Consider the following 26,851-nt stretch of genomic DNA (forward strand, 5'->3'; position numbering starts at 1 on the left):
TGGTATGCAGGGCGCTAGTGTGCCCAGAGAGGGGATCCGGAGGGCGAGCAGGCGCATCACGCGCCACATCGTCAACATGATAGCAGTGGATGGGCAACCGTATTCCGTAGTTGAAGACTTCGGCTTCTCAGGGCTGCTCCAAGATTGCTTTCCCTGGTACGCCGTCCCTGCTCGCACGTCGTTGAGCAGATCGGTGGTGCCCTCGTTTTACAGGGCTGCCAGGGATCATGTGAAGGCACAGCTGTCCCGGGTTGCCGGGAGAACTGTGCACTTCACATCGGACATCTGGACCTGCCCAAGTGTGCAGCAAGCGTACCTCTCGCTTACTGCTCACTGGTGGGAACCCGAGTCGGTTCTGGGTGGGGGCCGGGGGGAGGTGCCTAGCACAGCTAGACAGGGAAGGATGCGAGACCGCCAGGCCGGCTACTGCAAGGCCTTGCTTCACGCCGAGGTGCTCGACGTGTCCCACACGGCGGAGAACATCGCTGCCACCTTAAGGAGACAGTTGGACGAGTGGATAGGCCAGGGACCCGCCACCGTGGGATGCATGGTGACGGACGGTGGCAAGAACATGAGGGCAGCGGCGCATCTAGTGAGCCGAGAGAGCGTCTACTGTGCCGCTCACAAGCTTCACCTAGTGGTGAGAGATGCGCTGGGGTTGGGCTCCTCGAAGGAACCCGTGGATACCCGGACCCGTGAACTCCAGTTACTTGTCCAGAAATGTCGGAGGCTCACGGGTCACTTCTCGCGCAGCGTGAAGGCCACGCACGAACTGCGCCAGACACAGGTCAGGACAGGTGTGCCAGAGCACGCTCTGATCACTGACGTCAGCACTCGCTGGAACTCCACCTGCGCCATGCTTGAGCGCTTGGTGGAGCAGCAGGCCGCACTCCACGCGTGGCTCTCCGAGCACCGCGGTGCGAGTCAGGTGGGTGAGTTCAACCGGGAGGATTGGCTCACCATCACCCAGACAGTGGAGGTCCTGAAGCCCTTCAAGGACTTCACTGTGGCGGTCTCGTCAGACACGGCGACCCTCGGTCTGGTCATTCCCCTGGTGCACACGCTCCAGAGGAATCTGGCCACCCTTGCAGACCGGGTCGCGCCCCGTGCTGACCTTGTTCCAGCGGTGCGCGCATTAGTGAGAAGGCTGCAGCAGGGCATAGCTGCCAGGCTAACTCCTCTCACTAAGGAAGAGTCATACATGTTGGCGACCATGTGTGACCCGCGCATAAAGGGCACTTTCGCCGAGCGGGACGGGAACCTCACCCAAGCCAGAGACGGGCTCTGCTCTTGGGTGAGGCGCAGGCAGGCCAAGAGGGGACGCCTGTCGACAGGGGGGACGCAAGAGGGGCCCTGCCGTGCGGGTCCCTCTGACGCCCCCTCTGCGCAGGCCCCCCCCGAGGCCACCACCGGAGTGCCGATGGAGATGGAGATGCTCCGGTGGGCCCTCGTCCCCTCTGGGGTCGTGAGGACCGTGAGAGAGGATCCGGCGGAGGCGATGGTCAGGGACTACCTCGCGGAGCCCTGCGAGTCGCTCTCCACCGATCCGCTCAGCTACTGGGCCAGGAAGGAGTCGGTCTGGCCGGACCTCTCCCTCGAGGCGCAGCGGCTGCTCTCATGCCCTCCGACGAGCGTGGAGAGCGAGCGCGTCTTTTCACATGCGGGCGACATTGTCGGCCCACATCGCACTCGCCTTCTCCCATGGAGAGTCGAGCAGTTGACCTTCCTGAAGGTCAACTCTCGCCTCTTCGATTTCTCAGGACTGGACTTCCAGAGTGACTGAGGTGAGCCCAACTTGTGGCCTGCATCCTCTATGAGTCCAATCCTTTGGAATCGCGCTCTCCCCTGTATAAAACCCTGTATATACAGTTAAAACCGGCCAGTAGAGGGAGGGTGGTTAGGAACCAGTGGCAAAGGGAAAACACCCAGCAATTTGAAAGCCCCCCCCCCCAGGGTATTCAAAACATCTCCCATCACTGAGACATACCCTGTGGGACCAAATTTATTATGAGAAATAATGCCCCAGAAACATGGATTGCTACTGGAGGGAGAAACAGGTTAGATAGGGATTGCTTAGGTGTTTTTATCAGATGAACTCCTTGTAAAAAAAAATTGTAGAAGAATTGTTGTACTGTTTTTTGCAAGTTGATGTTCCGTTCATGTAAAAAAAAGGAAAAAAAACCAAAAAAAAATGTTGTGATTATGTTTTTTAAAAGTTGATTGAATGTTCATAAAAAAAAAAAACCCAAAAAAATGTTGTGATTATGTTTTTTAAAAGTTGATGTTCCGTTCATGTAAAAAAAAGGAAAAAAAACCAAAAAAAAATGTTGTGATTATGTTTTTTAAAAGTTGATTGAATGTTCATGTTTAAAAAAAAAAAAATTTGATGTTAATGTTGGGTTTGCATGGTTGGGGGATGCGGGTAGAGTGGTGGATGGGCACCGGCCAATGATGATCTCTCACAGATGTTCCCAGGTAAATTCTGAGGCTGGTGTGGGGGTGGGGGGAGACCTCTGCAGAACTGCTCCAGAAATACCATTGTCCAGTGCCTTGGAAGTGCCCAGTTCAGCTTTGTGTGTCTGAACTGAAAGCACAGCCACAGGAAATGACATAGGTTCTGCTGGACCCTGTTGCAGTGGTTCCCCCCCCATTTAGTCATGTTATGGAGGGAGAGTTGTATTAGGCTGGTAGTTATGATCATCTTCTGTTTCCATGCCCTGTTGTGCCCGCTCACTATGTAACCTGCTGTAATGTTCAAAACTTTACTGTTTGTCCATTTCAAAAGAAAAATTGTGTTTAAGATTCTCTGATGTGTAGTTAATTGTGTTGTGTTGTGCTATGAGGGACAATAAGTGTAATATGTTGTGATTTGTTGACCACTTGTAATTTGAAAATGAGAAAATAAAGGTTTTTTAAACTTAATGATTGTGTGTCTGTGTTCCCTTCTTTGATGGGAGGTTGGTTCCCAGCATAGGGAACAATGGGGCAGGCTGGCCAGCCTGTTCCTGGGGTACTGGGTGTGGGGCAGCTGAGGGTGGTTTTGGTTCTGAGACGGGCTGAGTGGAGGATTTGGGTCTGTGTGTGGCAGCTGGGGTGGGGGAACTGGGTTTGTGTGGGGCTGTAAGGAGTGGACTATGGGGGATGAGAGCACTGGTTGTCCCTTGTGCCCAAGTAGGCCCCTGCTACTGTCCTGGTGTGGGCTTCCATGCCTCCATCAGTTGCTGGCCCTCCTTTGCCATCTTTTTCTGAAATTTTCCTAGGGCTGCCAAACTCCTGGTTGGGCTTGAGTTCAGGTTAGAGAGAGTAGTTCCCTACAGAGAAACTGGCTGCTTCCAAGGGCAATCTCTTTAGAGGGCAAATGCGGACCATGGATTCTGGGGGAGATCCCTACTCAGATTTTCCTTTCCACAAGTCCCACCCCCAAATTGCCAGTAACTTCCAAGGCCAGAGTTTGCCACCCCAGAGAGATCCCGTTCCCACCCTCTTAGCCTTGGCATGAAAGTTGTAGCCCCCATGGAACGCTTCCAGGTTCCTGATTCCAAGCCCAATGACACCAATGTAAGACAATCCAGACCTCCATCAAAAATGGATTTTAAGTAGCAGTGGGATTGGGCTGCATTTCAGTCATTCACATATCTGGTTGTGTTCCCAAACATTTAGCTTATGTTTTTTTAAATCAGCGTATGGCACTGAAGGACACTTTTAAATGGTTCTAAAAACATTTTTTTATTATGAAGTATTTAATGTGGCATTGATCAAGGGCAGGCCTTTTGGCCAAATGAGCAGTATCAGTACAGTAAAATTTAGACTAAGCTCATAGGAGGAAAAAGCATTCACACTGTGAAGTGGGAAGAAAGTTTCAATTTACATGTACCATGGACTCCGAAAAAGACATGTAAGTGGGATCCAGACCAAATCAGGCCTGCTTTCTCCCTTGAAGATATCAATTGATGATAGTGCTTATGTCACATCATGAGAAGACAAGGTTCACTAGAAAAGACAATAATGCTAAGAAAAATTGAAGGCAGTAGGGAAAAGAAGAATACCCTAGATGTGGTAGATTGACTGCGGTTTGCAATACATGGACAAGGTTTTTGGGATACTGTGGAGCTCAATATAATTCTAAAGTACACCACAAGTGATTTGAATGCATAAAACATACAGACACATACACATAAAATGTATATACCCCCTCCCCACCAAATTAAAGGTTTATCTTATGCCCCGGTTTTCTCCCCCATGGGAACCTAGAGTGGTTTACACATTGCTGTTCTCCCTTGATTTGTTTCACCCTCATCACAACCAGGCTAACAATAGACAGCTGCTCCATGCCTCACATTGGAGTGACTCCACCGATGGCCTTCTTAGTTGTTGGAGGGGGTGGAGGGGGGGGAGGAAGGAAACAACGCACTCCTGCCCACTCTATCTGGGGCCTAGGTGACCAAATTGCTTGGCCTTGGCAAGGAGCCAGTGGTGGGGCGGCACTGGTTCTGGGGCCCCGTCCAGAACATTTGTCCAGGGCCCCAAAATCACGTAGACTGCCTCTGGAAAACACAACACAATTGTTTACTTAGGCTGAGCCAAGAACATCCATCAAGCCTACAAGGCACAGAATCAGAGTCTGCCAGATTCTAGACCAACTCTCTAGCCATTGCACTACAGTGGATATCTAAAAACTGTTCATACCCCCACCAGCAACTTGAACATTTTTCTCCAAAAGGCACAACTTGGCTGGGTCTCAAAAAGGACTATGATGCATGGGCCTGTCAATGCATACTGGTACTAAGGCTCTGGCCGGGGGGAGGGGGGCATTGTGCCAATGCCACCCTGGCTTTGGAAGGGGACAGTAAAATAGAAGAAATAATCTAGCTTCAGTGCCTCCCCCCCTTCTCTGTCTCTCTCTCTCTCTATAATGTGAGTGAAAACATTACCATCACTGAAGCCTACAGGATACTTAGGGTCTGTTCACACACGCATGATCATTTAATGGCAATGCTCTGGCATGATGATGTTTGTTCTAGGAGGTGATGTGATCATCACACAAGGCTGGGGAGCACGCACAATTCACAGCAGGCAGATTTGGGCCACAAGGGATCCTGCTTTGGCCTGTAGGGCCCAAATCAGCCCACTGCAAAGCACAGGCATACTCTCAGGGCAGCCAGATGACATCAGTGACATCACGGCAGCAGCCCCTGGAGCGTACCTTGAAGGCTCATTCACTGACTTTCCCCCTTCGGGGTGATAGGTGAGAGTGGGGGATCCCCCACCAAGGGGAAACGGATCCCTAATTGTGTCTGAGGTTGTGGAAATCAAATGGGTCATTACCTCCATATTGCTTCTGTCTTTGAGGGACTTACATGCACATTATATTTAACTCCAGATTTCTTGATTGTCAAGGAATGCATGTGGTGGGGGGTAGGGGGGAAGGGTGGGAGAAGGGCGGCATTTGGCATGCAAAATGCCACCCCTGGCAAGACAAGCCTCTCCCAGCTGTCGGTGGTAGAGATGAGAGCAGAGCACCCACTTGGGGAGGCCATGAAATGGCCCCCCCAAGTGGGAGCAGGCTGAGCCTTGGTGGGGGGATGGGAGGAAGGGTGGGAGAAGGGCCCCAGAGGGTTGGGGGGGGATTTTGTTGCTGTGGTTCCCCCCCATTAAGTCATGTTATGGAGGGAGAGTTGTATTAGGCTGGTAGTTATTATGATCATCTTCTGTTTCCATGCCCTGTTGTGCCCGCTCACTATGTGACCTGTTGTAATGTTCAAAACTTTACTGTTTGTCCATTTCAAAAAAAAAATTGTGTTTAAGATTCTCTGATGTGTAGTTAATTGTGTTGTGTTGTGCTATGAGGGACAATAAGTGTAATATGTTGTGATTTGTTGACCACTTGTAATTTGAAAATGAGAAAATAAAGGTTTTTTAAACTTAATGATTGTGTGTCTGTGTTCCCTTCTTTGATGGGAGGTTGGTTCCCAGCATAGGGAACAATGGGGCAGGCTGGCCAGCCTTCTCTGCGGGTGGTGGGGGGGTCAGGGGGGTGGTTGTCTGTGTGCCAGGGCAGGTGCTCTTTCCCAGGGACGATTTGGCACTGCCACCATTGTGGCACCCCTTGTCTGTGCAGAACTGCCCTGGGAAAGAGAGTTTAGGGGTTCCCAAAAGGGGAGGGCAGGCCAGCCTGTTCCTGGGGTTATGGTGGGTGTGGGGCAGGTGGGGGTGGATTTGGGTCTGTGAGGGGCTACTGGGGGGATTTGGGTCTGTGTGTGGCAGCTGGGGTGGGGGAACTGGGTTTGTGTGGGGCTGTGAGGGGTGGACTTTAGGGGCTGAGAGCACCTACTTGGGGAGGCCATGAAATGGCCCCCCCTAAGTGGGAGCAGTCTGAGCCTTGGTGGGGGGTGGGAGGAGGTGTGGGAGAAGGGCCCCAGAGGGTTGGGGGGCATTTTGCATGCAAAATGCCACCCCTGGCAACACAAGCCTCCCCCAGCTGTCAGTGGTAGAGATTAGAGCACCTACTTGGGGAGGCCATGAAATGGCCCCCCCAAGTGGGAGCAGGCTGAGCCTTGGTGGGGGGTGGGAGGAGGGGTGGGAGAAGGGCCCCTGAGGGCTGGGGGGCATTTTGCATGCAAAATGCCACCCCTGGCAAAGGAAGCCTGCCTCTTCATTTTTTCCCCATAGGAAATAATGAAGAGAGATCAGCAGCAGCATGCTAACAATATGCTGCTCCTTTGCTTTCTTATGGGGAGGATGGGGGGACCTGCTTTGGGGGGCCATAACATGGCCCCCCAAAGTCCAATCTGTCTGAAACTTGGGTAGTTGTTAGAGAAGGGTTAGAGGAAGGTCCCCACCAATTTTGGGCTTATTTGGTGGGAAAATGCCTCCTCCAGGCGTCCTGAAAGACGGAGGCATTTTCCCAGCAAAAAAACCCGAAAGAATCCCGAAAGAATGCCGAAATAATGCCGAATCCCGAATCCCGAAAGAGATTCTTGTTTCGGCTTTCGGCTAATGCCGGTAGAGAATCTTGTTTCGGGTAATCCCGAAACAAGAAAGCCGAAAGTTTTTTCCTTGCACACCCCTACTCCATACAGTTCAGTCCATCGTACATTTACCCAAACCACACACTTAAAAGAATGTATGTGCATATCAGGTTCTTCCATGGATTCAAATGAGGAGGCTGTTGCTTGAAAAGATGTTCTACATGTAGACGAAAGCTTCCATACCCAAAATATTTGTTCAGATGTGGACACAAGAGCATACTCAGTGGGTCACTACAGCCATTCATGGCTTTCTGACTAAGGTTAAGCCTGAATTTGTCCTAGAAGCTAAAAGGACAAAACTGAGACTATCGTACTTTGGTCACATCATGAGAAGACAAGACTCTCTGGAAAAGTCAATAATGCTAGGGAAAGTGGAAGGCAGTAGGAAAAGAGGAAGATCTAGAGCAAGGTGGCTGTACTGGACTCAATAAAAGAAGCCACGTCCTCCAGTTTGCAAGATCTGAGCAAGTCTGTTAAGGATAGGACATTTTGGAGGTCTTTCATTCATAGGGTCGCCATGGGTCAGAGGCAACTTGATGGCACATAACAACATAATATTCTTGGTTCTAACATTTATGTTTTACATTTTAGGAGTATGCAAAATGACTAAGATCAGATCATGTAGATGATCACAGCTATGGCCCAGAGTCGCATAACATGCCTTCATCTCAGTGTTCCTTAAGAATTCTTTGGTAAAGTCTTCTTACCAAGGAATGCCCTATTCCTAGTTTTGCTGAATAAGTATTTCAAAAAAGTGAGACAAATGGTATAATCTGTCATTTTCTCTCAGTGTTCTCTGTAATGTCCATGTCCTGGTTGTGGCTTTATTGTGCTCTGCTTTGTGTTCAGTGTTGAGAAATAAATATAACCTGCAAAACAAAAATCCAGAATTGACTTGTGCACTTAGGAAAATTGCTGAAATGTTTCATTAAGGCTTATTCAGTGCTTAATGCCCTCATTTTTGCTTGCTTTCACTTGCACTTTTAAATATGTTTTCACTGTTAGATTTTTTTTTTTGGTCATTCCTGGTTATTTGCTGAAGACAAGTGGAGTGATATTGCCCCCAGCAGGGAAAATGCAGAACAGAAATACAGTTCCTTTCTATGCATTCAGGTAAAAAGCCAGTGCACTTTTGTTGCTTTGATAAAATGTATCATGATAGAAATTGGGCTTGGCTCCACATGTTCAATTTTGGCTTCAATTTGTCAAGCAACAGGTCCTCCATGCCCCCACCCCCCTCAGTCAAAATAAAAGGCAGACACAAAGCTTGGGTATAAAATTGGGTCACTTCATTCATTACAACATAAACTGTCAATACGGCAAGGGATCTAACTAACTGGTGGTACAAGTCAAGCCTTGACCTGTCTGGGCGAGCCACCACTGCCCAGGGGGCGAGCCATACAATGCATGAGCTGTACCCAGCGAGCCGCCTCTGCTCAGGGGGCCATACAATGCATGGCTGTACCCGGATGCCAGGCAAATGGTTCCCCCCTCCAAGCCTGCAGCACCTCCCTGTACAGCAGGAGAGCCTTACTTGTACAGGGGGAGCCATGCAACAGTCTGCCTTTGCAGCTGGCAGCCGTACAGCCTACTAGCCTCTCCTGACAGACCCCAATTCCTCACCAATAGGGATATGCCAAAGGGGTCACCGGACCAGTCATTTTCTCATCCTAACCTGCCATGGCCAAAATATTTACAATTCCACCATACTAATTACCATGACTTCATCCCTCAGTACAAGGTAGGCAAAAAACACCTTTCCTTATGCCAATTGGGAGAGGAGGAAAAAATCCTACCTGACCCTGATAAGAAGCAACCAGCTAATCCTGCACTGCTATAGGGAGGGTGTGAGGTCTGCGCAACAAAGACAACTATGTGCTGGGGAAGGGTGGAGCAGGCTTATATGGCTTTGGCTCTGCCCACCCAGCAAAGCTCCCGGATGCCTGGGAAAAGCCCAACTATCTTCCCTTCTTCTGGGGCTGCAAACGCGGCCCCCGTTCAAGCTGCGGTGCTGCTATCCTGGAGGGCTGAACTACTTTTGAAACTTAGAAGGGTTTCAAAAGAACCTTCAGATAACACACTATTACCTGCTTCAGAACGAAAAAGATCAAGCTTTATAGGACACAGAGGACATTGTGGTTGGCAACCCCAGTTGCTTTCTGGATTGTGGCCTTGATCAGCATCCTTTAAAAAAGAGTGGATGTTTCGTTTTAATATTGTCTAAAGACCGTTAACAGGATAGGACTCAAAATAAGAGCAGCTGGACTCCAAAAGGAACCTATTCCTATGACGCTCTAGTTTGTTTAAACAACGCTGATTTTACACATACACATTTTCCTATGAGTTAACAGTTTGCAGATACGTGGGAAAACGGGGCTCCTGTATCTCTCTGTCTTGAACCACGAGGAAAGGCAAAATGTAATCTGTAATGGTTGTTTGGCAAAGGAAATCGGGGCAGGTGTGCTCTTGGCATGCATAAGTAAGAAAAGGTGCAGAAGCCACACCTTCCCTTGCCTCCAGAAGACTCCCTTTATTGTATGTCATAGTAGCACATGTACTAAGGAACATTTTTCAGTCTTGATAAGGTTACATGTATTCTTTTTTGTCACATTGGCTCCAATGGGATGCTGGCCCAAATGGGAGAGGATTCTCTTGCTGCAAGTTGCTCCAACTCTGCCCTTTAGCTTCAGGAGGCTGCAGATGAGAGGAGGAGTCTAGTAATACAATAGGTTGTATTTATTTATTTTTGTATTAAAAGAAATACTTGTAATATCTCATGTCTGTGTAGGAATTTCAAGGAGCGGCATTGGTTGCCAGAGGGCTGAATTTTTTATGTGGTTGATATTTCAAATAGAGTTATTGGGATGGATTGGGGGGAGGGTAACTTGTTTAGGTTAAGTCATCCATTTGAAATGGGTTGTACTTCCTTCAGCCCCATTCAATATCTACTGTTACTGGTATATTTCTTGCGAGGTGAATCAACCTATGAAGAAACTTTAACAGTAAAAGGAATTCAAAAGAAATTGAAAGCATGGAAAGGGGTATTAAAATGTATAGAATTTAAATGTCAGGGTCAGAATCATTAATGTTTTATGTGCTTTTTTATGCCTTCTCTGTACTTGAAAACATGGAAATTGAATGCTAAATGCAATTTATATTCAAGGATTTCCTTCATATTTCTTTTAAGAAATACATAAATTTTTATCCATGCCTATAGAGTCATAAATTTAAGAAAACCATGATTATCCCTGTATATTTTTGTTATATGAAACCTGAGAACATTAACTTAATATGGTTGCTATACTCAATACTAACAATATTTCTTCCACAGTGAGCTCTATCACAGCCTTCCCTCCATGAATAGCAATATCTTAAAACTGTTTATGCCCAGAGCTCAATCCACCTGATTTTACTCTATCTATCTATCTATCTATCTATCTATCTATCTATCTATCTATCTATCTATCTATCTATCTATCTATCTATCTATCTATCTATCTATCTATCTATCTATCTATCTATCTATCTATCTATCTATCTTAATTTAAACCCTGCCTGTCTTCCAGGTGGGGACCCAACGCAGCTTATATTCTTCTCCTCTCCTCCATTTTATCCTCCCACCAATCGTTTAAGGTAGATTGAGCTCTGTGTGTGTGTGATTAGCCCAAGGTCACCCAACAATAGGGATCCCATTCCCCCGGTGGGGGCAGGGGAACCTCCACTTTCATCCTCCGTCCCCTGCCACCACTCACCTGGCCAGCAGAGGGGGGAAGGCACGGGAAGGGGCCTCCCGGACATGCTCCAGGGGTGGCATGACGATGTCACTTCAAGGAGTGCCATCGTCATGCTGCCCCGAGAACACTCCTGCGCTTTGCTGTGGGCCGACTTTGGCCCCAACCTGGCACGTTTTGGCCTGTTTAAGGCCAAAATCAGCCTGTGGTGGGAAGTGACATCATCACATAGGTGCGGGGGTGCATGCATGTGAAGAGGATAATGGCAGTGGCAGTAAGGTAACTGCAGTGTCCCCTGCCTCCCACTGGGAAGCTAGGGGGACCTGAAAACCCTACCCTGCAAGCTTCTATGGCAAAATGGAGATTTATACCTGGGTCTCTCAGTTCCTACTCTGAAACCATAACCACTACACGGCTGTGTACCTTTGAGTTTTGAATAACATTTCCCTAGCTTCATATTAGCAGCTATTTAAGACATATGCATGAGTTCCAGAAGCAGCTTCCAATGAAACATTGGGAAATTAAAGCAGTAAACTAAAAGGCCTAATGCATTCTTTTATTTAGTTAGTTTTATTTCCATTTCTGGCTGAAAGCCTGTTTGTAGTTTTTCATAGTTTTCATTTGAAAGCTTTTGTTTAATAGCTGACACTGTAAAATGGAAGGAGTCTTCCTAAAAAGGGAAATCCCTCACTTAGTGGGAGGATTCCACTAGCTTTCACCCAGTATGTGAAATTTCAGGCTGTGCATTACACAGTATTTAGACATGGGCATGAATCAAAATACGAATCAAATTTTGTGATGAATCGGGCCGATTTGGGTATCGTGAAAACATGTTTAGTGGGGCCACGTTGTTCACGAAATCCATGACTTTTGGGGCTGTTTCGTTCAATTAATGAATTGCTTCATGATGCCAGACAGGCTGGCGCCGATCCATTGATTCCCTAGGCAACGATGCAAAACTGAACTATTTACAAAGCCTTTTTACTCAAATGGGACAGCTGCATTATAGGGATGGAGTCTCAGATGCTTCACTAATGAGTTAGGGACCATAGACTTTATCACTGTATTGCCTTACATATTATCTGTTGCTTTAAATATGTACTCCTATGTACCACCAGTGCTCCATGTTGTCTAATGTTAGTCCAAAAATTGGTTATGTTCTGCTTCAGTATTTTTTTTTATTCTGTATTGGATGCTTGCTAAAACTGTGTCTTTTAAACTTGTATCTATTTACCCTATGGCATTGTTTATGGAAATGTCCTTGATACTGTATTGAAATGTACTTGATATTGATTGAACTAATCTCATACTGTTTAATCGGCCTTGAATCTGAGTGAGAAAGGCGGACTATAAATGACATAAATAAATAAAATAAACATAAGCCTGGAATGTCTGAAGACCTTTTGTTGCTGGGGAAACCCCAATCTTAGCTCACATAACCTTGATAGGCAGCTCTCCCTGCCAACCTGAGAGCTCCCATTCTGTTCTATGAGAGCAACGGGCAGGGGGGAGATGGGCCTTCTGTAGCCATGGGAACACTAATCTCAGCCCTCCAAACCCTGTTAGGCAGGTCTGTCTTCCAGCCAGAGAGCTCCTGTTCTGCTCTATGTGAGCGTTCTTATAAAAGGCACAGCTCTGTGCCTCCAGCGTTCAGTTCCAGTAGATAGAAGAAGAGGGAGGAGCTTTTGCTGGAATATGGAGTGAGAGAATCCTGGGCGCGCAAGGAGGGGGCGGCCACTGACAGAACCTATCTGATGAAATTCATGGGCACCCGTTAGGGAACAAGGGAGGGGTTCTATGGGTCACCCCCCGAGCCCGTGGCACCTGTGGCAGCCAGGGGGACATAAGGGAGGTGGTCTTCCAGTCAACATATTGCAATCTTCACCAAACGTGGAGGGTGGCTGGAGGAGACCCTGCTGAAGTTTCCTGGTGAGTTTGGCATCTCTGGGTATGAAGGAGGCTGTTGTAGAGCCCCGGGATCTGACAAATCATGAACCTAATTAATTGTTTCACAAAACGGAACAATTTCATGAAAGTTCCTGGTTCCTGGTTCATGGAACACAGTGAACCACGAAACTCAGGGTTCTTTTTTCCTGTTTTGTCCCCATCTCTACACAAGATTTATGCAACTTCATTTAGACAAAGCCAAATATGTAGCTACCTCCCCGCTCAGAGATTTCACTCTCATAGGTCAAGATTGATACTTGAAAATGGTAATATAGACACTTTATACAAGCAAAATTCTTTAAAAGCATCTTCCCAAAGGCTTCATGGGAACAAGTACCAGTAAATCTGGATGACAAATGGAGCATGTTTGTTCTTGAACATTGAACTATGTATAAGACAGGCTATTCTTGGTTGGATGTTCCTTTTTCCTCACTCCTTTTTTTAATGAAATGTTACAAATTTTAATGCTATGATCATCTTAAATTTGTGCTTTTCCTGAAACAACATTTTGTATATATCCACTTAGCCAAATCCATAGGAATTGCTTTTATGTATTCATTTCTGGCCATTCCTACATTACTGATATAACTGTGCAAATCACAAAATGCTGGTATAGCACCTCTAACCTCTCCCTAGTTGTTCATGGTTAGTACTGTACTTCTGATTTCTTTATAAGACAACTAGTATCTCATTAAATTGTCTTTGTAATTAAATGCTGGATAGGGAAAGGGAAAAGGAGCTGCATTAAATCCACTAGATATCAGTGGGAAATTAGTCACAAATATCTTAAGTTTCGTTCATTTCAATGGGACTATCTGAAAGAAAGAGCCTTGACAGCTGTGTCTGAATCTGAGACAAAGGAAGCCATCCTAAGCAGGTCAACTGAGATCAACATTCAGCAGGAATGTTTCTTAGGACTGCAGCCAAAAGGTCTCTTTTTGTAGACAAGAACATCCACGCCTCTGCATTTAGCAGTAGAGATGGGCATGAACAGCAATACGACCTAAATAAAGCTACGAACAGCCCAATCAGCTGTTTGCGAACAAGCTGTTCGTGAGGCCCCATTCTAAACAAACAAATGGTTGTTGCAAGCCTGGTTCGTTGCTGTTCATCAAGCCAGAAAGTCTGGCACCTGCAATCAATTCCCTCGGCAACTGGAGGCAGGGACTGCCTGAACTCGCTGAACCCTGCTGTTGCCCTGGAAACCCCAATCTAAGCCCAATTTAGCTTGATAGGCAGGTCTTCCTTTCAACTGTAGAGCTCCAAATTTGTTACAAGAGAGCAAAGACCATGGGGGAGGGAGGGCTCCTGGCTCAGGTTTTGCAGACAGTGAGGGAGAAACAGTTGCTGTTGGCATTTTGAGAGAGAGACAGGGAGAGTGCATTGGAGCTTGAATTTTCTTTGTGTGTGGTGGGATAGGGATCTGCCTCTTCAGGTTCCAGTGCTGCTGCCAGGCTCTGGGCCAAGCTATTATTTATTACTGGTACCTTTCCTGCTGCTTGCTCAGGTAAGGTTTCTGGAAGTGGTGCGGTAGGGATCTCCCCCTTTAGGTTCCAGGGCTGCTGCCAGGCTCTGGGGCTAAGCTATTATTCATTATTGGTAGATTTCCTGCTGTCTGCTCAGGTGGGGTTTCTGGGAGTGGTGTGGTAGGGATCTTGACAGCTGGAGGAGAGCCTGCTGGCCTCCGTGAACAATGAACAATGAACATGTTCGTGAACAGGTCATGTTCATCAATGTTCATTGTTCATGGATGGCAACAAACAACGAACAACGAACACCACGTTCGTTTGTTTTCTGTTCGTGCCCATGTCTGTTTAGCAGTAGGGTTTAATTAAATATGCCTGTGATACATTTTTCTGAAATAATATTACTAATGCCCTTACATTTACAGTAATTAGTCAACAAGGCATTAATTTTATGCGATTTCATGTTTGTTTGTTTGTTTGTTTGTTTGTTTGCTTGTTTGTTTAATTATTTATTTTTGTCATTTCTCACTCATTTCTCATTTTTGTCTTCTTTTCTCACTGAGACTCAAGGCAGATTACAAAATGTGAGATTAGTACAGTCAATTTCAAAAATATTACAATAAACATTGCAATAGGGTATATACATGTGAATTTGCAGAGACATAACATCCACAGAAATCCAATACAGAGTTGAAGAAATGCTGAAACAGCATAATCAATTCTAAGACTGGCATATTAAATGACATAGAACTACCCAGTAGGATCATACTTAAAGCAACAGTAGCACATAGTCGTGAAGTCTATGGTCTCTATCTCCTTAGAGAGCTAATTTGGTGTAGTGGTTAAGAGCGCAGGACTGTAATCTGGGCAAGTGGGTTTGATTCCACCCTCCTCCACTTGAAGCCAGCTGGGTGACCTTGGGTCAGTCACAGCTCTGTCAAAGCTCTCTCAACTCCACCCACCTCACAGAGTGATTGTTGTGGGGATAATGATAACATACTTTGTAAACCACTCTGAGTGGGTGTCAAGTTGCCCTGAAGGGTGGTATATAAATCAAATGCTGCTGCTGTTGTTGTTAGTGAAGCATTTCTTTCAGAACCGTCTTGAATAATTCAGTTTTGCCTCATTTGTGGGAAGCCAGGAAACTGGGAGCTTTCCTGACCTCTTCAGGTAGGCCGTTCCATAAGGTGGGTGCAACCAAAGAGAAGCATGTGTATGAGCAGCTATTGATTTTGCCCATGTGCAGGGTGGCACCTGTAGGAGGCCTTGTTCAATGGAACGAAGTTCCTGTGGAGGAAGACAGGGAGAGAGGCAGCCCTGTAGATATGCTAGACCAAGGCTGTGAAGAGCTTTGTATGTGATAGCCGATACCTTGAACTGAGCCCAGTAACTGATAGGTAGCCAATGGAGTATCTTTACACTTTAACACAAGATGACAAATAAAGTATATTCTAAAATAGCTTTAATTATCAATAATAAGAATCAACCATGCATCATGTCCTAGTTCATTATTGGGAATTACATTTGCATGTCCCATTTTCAGAAATCTCCAGTAGGAAAAAAGGGGATTTTTTTTTAGTTGAACAAAGGTTGCTGACATGAAAGCAAATTGTGAAAAATAAGGTATAATTTTCCTTTAATGGTTGCTCTTCAATAAAGTTTGAAAACCCAATTACATTAACACACTCAAAGTACAGATCTGAAGATATATTTTCTTTGGTCTTATGAAAGGTTTTATTTTTTTAATTTTATTGAAATTATATGGATATGCCTTTCAAAAACTTTTGATTAAAGGGTAAATATACTTTTTTAAAAAAAGGTGGCTGATGTTTAGGCCTTGAGTTTACCTGTTGAGGCTTTTGATCATTTCTTGGTTTGTTCAGTTTTCAAAACAAAGCAAGCTGAGACCCAGAGTGGTGTAGTGGTTAGAGTAACAGAACTAGGATCTGAGAGACCCAGGTTTGAATCCTGCCTTTCTATGGAAACTTGCTGAATGAGCTTGGACCAGTCTGACCTTCTACACAAGGGTGTTGTGTATATAAAATGGAGGAGAGGAGATTGGTGTTGCAGGCTGCTTTGACTTCCATTGTGGTCAGGGCTTTTTTTATGGGAAAAGAGGTGGTGGAACTCAGTGGCTTGCCGTTGGAGAAAATGGTCACATGGCTGGTGGCCCCGCCCCCTGATCTCTAGACAGAGGGGAGTTTAGATTGCCCTCTGCACTGCCAAGCCAAGCGGCACGGAGGGCAATCTAAACTCCCCTCTGTCTGGAGATCAGGGGGCGGGGCCACCAGACATGTGATCATTTTCAAGAGGTTCCAGAACTCTGTTCCACCACGTTCTAGCTTAAAAAAAGCCCTGATTGTGCTGAAAAGAGAGTTATAAATATCAAAATGACTTAATTAAAAACATGAAATATGCCTGCATGAACGTAGCTTCCCCTTTTGTTCTGGTCATGTAACCTACATTGAAAATGTGTTTGTTACAATTACAGTCATAATACCTTTGCTGCTATGTTCACGTAGTTTCTCCTAACAGTAAAACGTGAGAAACATTTTGTACCTTGACTATTCATGCATCAGAGTTTTTGTCATAAAACATGTTCAAGGTTAATTTGCCATGATTTTTCGTGCACTGGTAAATGTGGCCAAAGTTGCTTATGAATAAAATACAATGCTTTGAGATATTTACAGCTGAAGTGCTAAATTGTTTCTAAAGTTCTTTTTAACAAACGTGTCCCCTTATGACGGTACACTCAGTGTTGAAAAGTGATTTCATTATTTAGGTGTTTCGGGAAAAACAAGAGATGCTGAACCTCACCAACCATTATTTGGTTGTTACATAAATCCTATTCAGAATTTGCCCTTCCGCTTCACACTGAATAGAAGCACATTAAGTATAGATTGTTTGGATAAACAGAACCAAATATTAGGCAGATGCGTAACCAGTATATTCTTGTATGTTACTGCCCATAACAATGGGTCCAGTGCAAAGCAGAATCCAATAGTCTCTTAAACTGTCACCTGTAAGGGAAACAGAGAACCACTGATGTACAGTGTGTGCTGGATTGGACCACTCCCATGCTCACAATAGTCTAGGAGAGAAATTGAGTCCCTGTTATAAGGATTGGGTACCTTAAGCAGAGAAGATGCAATATAAGAAATCAGTGATCAGTCCTGTTTTTAAAAATGTGTACAAGTAGCCACTGGGCACTGCAGATTAGATTAAAACAAAGGGAAGGGGATTATTTTATTCTTTGCTTCATACCATTTCCCTGATCAGAATAACCTACCCCTTAAGCTAGGAGCCCTGCTTGGGAAATGCTTTTTGCCAGCAAATCTATCAGCTGTGGGAGGAATCTATATCAAGCAAGCTGGCACAGGGGAAAGGGTTAAACACTTACTTTCTCCACTGTCTTGGTTCTAATTTGCAGCATTTAAGCACAGTCAAACTATCAGAAGATTCAATTGCACAGATCAGATCATGTCCCATCTCTTTTGGCTTCATTCTTGCTGCCAGTTTACAATCTTTTGGCAAGGGGTATGTATGTGGGTACAGCTTATTAAACAAATTTCAGGAGTCTACTGGGAAAGGTTAGGCTGTTCGGAGTGCAGGTTCCTAAATCCACATCTGATGGAGGTTTCTTTTCATCATCTACCATGGACTGTTCATTTCTAGGCCAGGATTCATCTGTTCCAAATCCTTGTCTTTGTCAGGAGGGCTGAGGACATAGCAATGTTCCACTCTGAATTGCAATCTGATTAGGGTTATGTTAGAGAGGGTTATGTTAGAACTAGAGATGGGCACGGAACAAAACAAAAAACGAACCAGGAGGTTCATGGTTCATGGGTTTCACGAACCACGAACCATGGAACTGGACCAGTTACGAACCGGTTCGTGGTTCGTGGGGTTTAAATGCCCCCTTTCCAGGCAGTTTAAAGTCCCTTGCAAGTCCCTTAAAGGGGCAGCTTAAATGGCCATTTCCCTGGGGAAATGGCCATTTAAACTGTCCCTGTAAATACGACCCAACGAACCAGTATACAGTTTGTGGAAGTTCCGTGAAAAGGAGCTTCCATGAACGCTGGTTCGCAAACCCAGAACCATCCTGGTTCATGGTTTTTTTGGGTTGTATTTAGGTTCGTGCCCATCTCTGCATAGGACACCATACGCAGGGATGCTCAGGTGAAAGATCTTACACGTGTTCTCCCATTTTCGATACACATGCACTGCTAGGAAGACAGAGTGGACTTGAATATAAGACTGCACAGAAAGTAAGTCACTTGAGCATCCCTGTGTAAGATGTTTTGTGTAGAGAGACTCAGAGTTTGGTGGGTCTTTGGACAAAGTTTAAAAAGTCTACTATCACTATCATCCAACACAGTGACAATTTGATAAAAGACAAGCTAAGTCAAATTCAGGTGAGTCCCAGGTGTATGAAGATCACTTTATTACTTTTAAACAATGGCCTGTTAGCATTTATCATTTTCAATGCATAGAAATTATTTCTAAAATCATTCGTAGTTCTACTATTTCTTTGGGATTTTTACTTTAACTTAGAATGTTCTGTTGGTCTAAATTCCAGCTCTTCTTTGTCTATCACCTTGCTCTGGCTCCTCCTGTACTCCTACTTCTTGTGAGTCAATAAAATGACTCTGCCAGTCTTGTTTCTTGGCCTTTTTCAAACATTGGTTCAGACCTTGTGGCCTGGTAAAAGCAAAGAAGGCCTTTTCTAATGGAAAAGTGCAGTCAGGATGACACTGCAAGATAAGAGTGAGATGGAACTAGCCACAGGTGCAGATGACAGAAGGGAGTTTTCACACCCATGTTAATGCACATCATTCTGGGAGTGAAATGACTTGCTGTTCATTGTGAGGACATGTCAGCTGCATAGACATGTCATCACAAAATGAGCAACCCATTGATTTGTCAAGTTAGTCAGGCCACACTGTGGCCAAGTGGCCTTAAAACTCAAGTCCTTATTCTAGTTACGTCCTTGCTAGGGATCACATCTTCTTTTGGGATGGTTGCTGGTGGACACCTGTAGCCATACTCCATCTTTGTGCTTTGAACCTGATTGCCTAGACAGGTGTCAGTGGGAAACTCTTGATCTCTGGTCTTTGGACTCTGAGCTTTTGCCTGGGCTATTGTGCTCTAGCTAAAAGATAACATATGGTTTAAGACTGAAAGTCTATACAGTATTATTAGGTTAGTTATTTAGCTTGTTATTATTTTCTTCTCCTTTTTTGCACGCTTCTATAATTGTATTCTCTTGTATTCTTTTAATACACTTTATTAATCATAATCTTGTGGAGTTATTTGGGTTTCAGCAACTCAATCTGAATCCAACACACCTTGGCCTACTTGCCAGCTACTCAAGTAATTGTTTTATAGAACTTAGTCTGCAAACTGGCCTACCTTGCAGGGCTGACTTCTTTTTACTTAATACCTGGTAGGGTTTGAGATTTGCCTCTTGGTCTCAAGTTGAGGGTTAGCCAAAGAGGCTGGTGGTGGCTTTGCTACTCTGGAAGTGAGGACTCACTCTCCAGTTTTCAGTGTTTTGACACTTGACCTTCATCAGAAATCTGCTTGAGGGACAGGAAGGTTTCAGTACTCTATCCCATATTCCTAGATATTTTCTGAGTATTTTTTAATTGAACCTCTAGCCTTTCTTAGGCAGATCCCTAACCAGTTGCCAATATACAGCAGGCTTTTGCATAAATGTCAGATGTTGCTCAAGCAAATAATTATGGATACCACTTTCCCACTAGTCCAGATGGTGCCTCAATGATAAGACCCATTTGAATAAGCCACCCTGTAATGGAGTGCATAATCAAGGCTGCTTTTCATTTACATCATGTGTGACATCATAGGAGAACAATCTTTCTATGTATTTCATAATTTGTTCCTGCTAGAATCAAGAATCAATTCAAAGTTCCTCTAGTTCCTATTTAAAATCTTGACTTGTTAAACTCAAATCACTGAACATTGTGCGGATGTCTGTGTGCATTTTTTAAAAAGCCCTCTTATTATTTTTTGGCTCAGTTGATAAGACAGAATGTTCCCACAATCCTTTCTTGATGGAAAAAGTGTTTCTTCTCTTTTGCTTTTTTATGTAGTCTGAATTCTTTTGCCAGATATGACTGATCGTGCAGCAGGGTCAATTACAGCTGACAGCATTGCTGCAAGAAAACATTAAATAAACGTCTACAGATTCTGCATATTATTTTTCATCATAGTCATGTCAGTTGCATTCTAATGCTACTGAATCTAGTAGAGAGATTTGTGTGATACAATCAGCTTTTATAATGGTATGACTAGTGATGCCACAATATTAATAGGCATAATACTGAACCAATACAGATGTATTTTATTGAAAATTCTAATGTTGGGATTGTCCAGAATTTGCTAGACATCTAGGGCAAAAGGAACCCAGAAATTATGATACGTGAATTGATAGGGCCCGGAATTAATTGTCTCCTTGGGCCCTTTGATAAGTAATGCCTAGGGCGTGCTACTTTTCACTCTCTTCACCTTTCCTCCCGCAGTACATACTGGTAGACTCTTGAATATTTCTGTTTGTCCGTCCTTCAAGAACTATTCAAGACTTGGCTTTCCTGCAGTGGAGGGATACCTGCCCTGCAGGGAGTTCAGGACGTCTGAACCAATGGGAGTCATTTTGTTGGTGTATTGGTTAGCATGTTACCTAGCTGACCTTCCTAACATTCATTTAAGGAAGGCATTTACTCAAGCGTAACCATGCAATAAGCATATATCCAGGGAAGAGATAAAAAAATACCAGAGGCTCAGCACCTTTGCCCTTCCAATGAGGTGGAATTGCTCACTACATTTTACACTGCCCTTTTAAGAGCTCATGAGGAACAAATTCTTGAACCCACTTCTCACAAGTTTATCTGGCTCAGAGGTGGAATCCATTGAGTTTTTATTGGCTGATGCCATTCCAGATGTTATTTTTAAGGTGGCCACTTTTATCTTTCTACCAACAAACATAAGGAAGAGACTAATCCCGGTGGCCCCACCAGATTTTTAGCTTCCACAAGAATTCTAGCTAAATTATAAATACATTTTATTCCAGGGTTTTATTGTACCATTTATTTGTACAGATATTTTAAAATTTATTAATTTGTATTTTGTTATGATGGACTGTCTAACTGGTACTGAAATGAATTGTTCTATTTGTATCTTGTTATGATAAACTGTGCTATGGGGTTAGGATGTTATGGCCCACGGCTACAACAGAAAATGTTTCACTTACTTACTTGCTTAGAATTTCTATACTGTGACTGAGAACAGGTTCAAATCCCAGCTCTGCCATCAAACTCATTGGCTCACTTTACCTTACACAGTTATTGTGAAAAAAAGACAAACAAGTAGGTACTATATCAAATCAAGCCTGAACTCTCCCTAGAAGCTAAAATAACAAAACTGAGGCTATCGTACTTTGGTCACATCATGAGAAGTCAATATTCTCTGGAAAACTCAATAATGCTAGGAAAAGTGGAAGGCAGCAGGAAAAGAGGGAGACCTAAAATGAGATGGCTCGACTCAATAAAAGAAGCCACGTCCTCCAGTTTGCAGGATCTGAGCAAGTCTGTTAGTGATAGGATGTTTTGGAGGTCTTTCATTCATACGGTCGCCATTGGTCAGAGGTGACTTGATGGCACATAACACAGAGAGAGAGAGAGTTATTGTGAAGATAAATTAGTGGAGGGCAAAACCATGTGCACTACCTAAACTCCTTGAAGGAAAGACAGAATAAAATTTAATAGATAAACGGGGGAAGGGATATCCTTTCTCCCTTTGATCCTGGGTTACTTTGGTATTGTGTCACCACCTCAGTTGGGAACCAGGCTTTTCCCTTACCAGCTTCTGGGGAGAGCTGGTTAGCCTCTGAGCATACACAAAATTCGGCTAGGTGACCTGGCAGCAAGTATATGGGTTAGAACTGACACAACTTTATCTTAACCAAGAAAGGTTTTCACTTAACTATAGCAAACTACCAAAAGATAAAGAGCATACAAGTTAGGGAAAACAAAGTTTGCATCAAGGGTCTGCAGCTACCCAAAGAAAAGGAAATCAGTTGCTATTGTCTACCACAGAATACCTTCTTCATCTCCGGCTAGAGATCGGCACCCAAAGTGCCTAAGCAAAGACAAAAGCCTGACATCTCAAACCCTCTGTCTCCTATCTTCGGATTCACTGGAGCAGCAGTAGCTGAACAGCTGTTTGCTCTTTCTGTATCCCCTCTCCCCAAGGGAGGAGGAGTTTCCTCCTCTAAAACCATCTTCCACCAAAGCTGATATGAGATCCACCATGGCTAGGTGGATCTCATATCAGGTATCTCTCGTGGGCTTTATCTCACAGGTCTCTGCTCTTTATGGCAGAGGCAAAAGACTAGAACAATACACAATAAATTTATCCAAAACTCATCACTTTTCTCCAAACATCCAAAGAGAGGTAAAAAGTGAAGCAAATAGCAATTCAATTGTCCTCTTCTCTCTCTGCCTCTCCAGAGGCTAGTTTTGATATTTGAAAGGCCTTGTGCCTGAACATAACAAGAACATATGGGTCATACATCTGTTTTGAGGGACTGGTAACTAGACTTACGCATGTGTGTGTTATGTACCATCAAGTCACCACCAACCTATGAAAATCCTATGAATGAAAGACCTCCAAACTATCCTATCATTAACAGACTTACTCATATCTTACAAACTGGAGGACGTGGCTTCTTATTGATTTAAGCCATCTTGTTTCGGTCTTCCACTTCTCCTACTGCCTTCCACTTTCCCCAGCATTATTGACTTTTCCAGAGAGTCTTGTCTTCTCATGATGTGACCCAAGTACGATAGCCTCAGTCCTGTCATGTTAGCTTCTAGGGAGAATTCAGACTTGATTTGATTTAGAACCCACTTATTTGTCTTTTTGGCTGTCCATGGTACCTGCAAAACTTTTCTGCAGCACCACATTTCAAATGAATCATTTTTTTCCCTGTCAGCTTTCTTCATTGTCCAACTTTCACATCCATACATAGTAATGGGAAATACCATCATTTGTATTATCTTGTTCTTGATCTCCAGAAAGGCATCCTTATCTTTAAAGATCTTTTCTAGTTCCATCACAGTTGTTCTTCCAGGTCTCAGTCTTCTGATTTCTTGGTTGAGTCTCCCTTTTGGTTGATGATTGAGCCAACTATGCAGAGGTTGAAGAGGTATGGAGATAATATTCATCCTTGTTCGACACCTTTGCCAATTGGAAACCATTCTGTTTCCCCATATTCTTTCTTAACAGTAGCCTCTTGTCCAGAGTAAAGGTTGTGCATCAGAACAATCAGATATTGTGGCACCTCCATTTCTCTTAATACTCTCCGTAGCTTTTCATGAGCCACACAGTCAAAACCTTTCCTGTAATCTATAAAACACAGCTGGTATCTATAAAATTCCCTGGAATGTTCCATTAGCCATCATAAATGTGCAATGTGATCTCTGGTGCCTCTTCCTTTTCTGAATCCAGCTTGAACATCTGGCATTTCTCATTCCATATGATGTAAGAGTCTTCACTGTAGAATTTTGAGCATCACTTTGCTTGCATGGGAAATTAAAGCAATAGTCCAATAGTTGCTGCACTCTTTGGCACCCCCTTTTTTGGAATTGGAATGTAGACTGAGTGTTTCCAGTCTTTGGGCTATTGTTTGGTTCTCCATACAGTTTCTTGTTAAGCTTTTGATGGCCTCAATTTCTGTAGTTTGAAAGGTACCAGTGTTTAACATTAAAGTCTATTGGAAATCCCAAACCTCTATTGTATTGTTTATTGGATGTCCTGTTCCTATTCGTTTAAATTGTATTTTGCTGTTTAATGCACCTTGAGTCTCAGTGAAAAAAGGAGATTACAAATGATATAAACTTTTGATTATTCGTTATTAATATGGCATAACATACTTTCATAATATTTTCTTTCTTACATTTAAAATTAGATGCTTTGTCGCTCAAAATGGCATTGTATCTCTCCTAACCCCAAATCTTTCGCTATCCAGTGTGAAGGAAAGGGGGGGGGGAAGCTTGCATATGTGAAACACAACTTTCTTTATGATCTTGATTACCTTTATCCTTTTACTTTTGTTATCTTTCAGTGAAACTTTTATTTAGAACTTGCCGATCTCTATGCTCTAGAACTAGGCTTTTGTTTCTCATTTCTTGTTCTTTGCTGGCTTTCAAAAAGTCCTTCAATTGCATCCAAGTACTTTATGTGCAGTCTTCATTTCCTTTTTTATGTATGGAAAGGCAGTATTTGTTTCCTAAGCTAAGCAAGTCATCTTTGCTTGGGCTTTGCTTTCCCTCATCTTTGAATGATTCTTTTGGGATAAAAACTAAACCTTTGCTATTCTCTTGTAGATCTTCCTTTTCCTTGTGACTTTCATGCATATTTGTTTTAAATTATTTGGGTAAGATATCACCACAGATGCATAAAAGATATATTAGCTTTTCCTCATTTGGCGTATTTCACAGCAGTGGTGATTTAACTGATTAAGAGATTAGACTGTGGGAAGAGTACATTTGAATGTGAATGGACGAGGAAAGCTCAGTAGTACCCAAGTGGGTTATTTTGTACATGATGGTGGCGGCTCTAATTATTTGTACTTATTTTGATTGCTGCATTGTGTTTTACCCTTTGAATTACCATCTTATTATCATAAAATGTGCGGCTGCAGTGGCAAAAATAAATTTTATATTATGCAGTGGAGAATATTTGGAAGAGAGCGTCTTCATAACCTTTTTTTCTTTTGCTCACATAAAACAGTTTCAAAGGGTATACAGCACAAAAAGAATGTAAAGAGATCAGATGAACCACAGAGCTTCAATTTTCAAATGAATTTGCAGATCGAACACTGACAGAAAAATTCATTGTTGGATGTTCAACCAGCAGAATTTAAGTTACAAAGAAAACCCCATCCAGATAGTCTGAAGGTCTCATTTTGAATGACCCTCTGGTAATATGGATGCTTATGTCGTGCTTGAACTTTATTGGTTTTTTCATCTTTAGTTCCTCAGGTCTGCCCTCTGTCTCGTATCCAATTTTACTCTCCATACTATTTACCATCTGAAAAGACAGCTACATAACTGCTGAGAAACCATAGGTCTCTGACAGAACCTTTGCATGTGTCATATTACTTACTTCAGGGCAGGTGGCTATTGTGCTTATCTCTTTGTAAATAGACACCTTCTACCTTTCTTTCCTCTTCATGTGATTATAGAACAGGAAAGGATCTCTTGTATTTCTGCATCACATAATGTATACACTGCGTTTAAATGGACAAAAAATAATAATTGAGGTATTCCAGCCCATCCGTCAACAGCTTATTGGGACCTGTTTTGTTACGCAGGATTCACATAGGGTATTCCTGGATTAGTGGTTGACTTATGTAAAAATTCTTTACCATTGGAATAATAAAAAAGAGGTCAGCACTTTTTAAAGTTGATGAAGAAGCAGAACATTATAGAATTTTTTTCTTTAACAACGTTAGTAATTAAATAGTCGTGAAATTATTTCTTCCTTCATAGTAGTATATTCAAGTTGCTATGTTTAAAAAAAGCTGGAACACTAAAGGTTCAGTGTTGTTGTGAGAGACTAACACAGGGCAATGAATAACAACAGCAACATTCAATTTATATACCACCCTTCAGGACAATTTCATGCTACACTCAGAGTGGTTTACAAAGTATGCTATTAATATCTCTTCAACAATCACCCTGTGATGTGGGTGAGGCGGAGAGAGCTCTGGCAAAGCTGTGAGTGGCCCAAGGTCACCCAGCAGGCTTCAAGTGGAGGAGGAGTGGGGAATCAAACCCGGCTGTCCAGATTAGAGTCCTTCTGCTCTTAACCACTACACCAAACTGAAGCCCATGTACTTAATTTTACTTTAGAGGATAAGACTGAGCTGGTTCTGATCTATTTTTATCAGCTGTTATTCTATCACATGAGTTGTGCAATTGTGTGAGCAGTGTCACACAATGCTCTGCAAATTAACTTCCACAGACAAGATGTGCTATGAAATCCCCATTCATAGAGGCTCATGGCAGCTCTTGTGGCATTGCATGCTTTACTTGAGCAGCTCACCTGCCACATATCAGCTTGCAAAAATAATGACCAAGCCACAACACAAGTACACATTTCAAGATATGTTATGAGGAGTTAGACTGAAAGCCCAGTTGGGGTTAACAGATTACAGCTTTAATTAAGGACTTGTAGCAAGGTGATGAGTCAGCGAGCTACCGTGGGTAAATTATATGTTACATGGCCATCACAGACTGTGGGGATGCTTCATGAAATTGGCCCGTGTTATCCAACTCGTTCTTCCACATCACTGTGGTTCTGCACCTGCAGCCCCATAGTTACTTATTCATCAGTCCCCCTGCTTATTTGATGTTTCCAGAGAATATCACAGAGACCAGTTCAATATCCATCATTTGTGGGCTTGTTTGGTAACAAGATCAAGGCACTGTCTGAAGGACTGAAGAGTTCAAGGTAAAAGGTATAAAGAGGTATGTGCTATAAATACTGTAAATAAATATTTTCCCAACAGCTAGGCCATTTCCACATGTCCTTAAAGAGATGGCCCACTCACCAAACACTGGTGGCTTTCCCCCTTCACTCCAGACGTCTCCGT

The sequence above is a fragment of the Eublepharis macularius genome, chromosome 10 (genome assembly GCF_028583425.1).
Source record: "Eublepharis macularius isolate TG4126 chromosome 10, MPM_Emac_v1.0, whole genome shotgun sequence".
Taxonomy (NCBI): domain Eukaryota; kingdom Metazoa; phylum Chordata; class Lepidosauria; order Squamata; family Eublepharidae; genus Eublepharis; species Eublepharis macularius.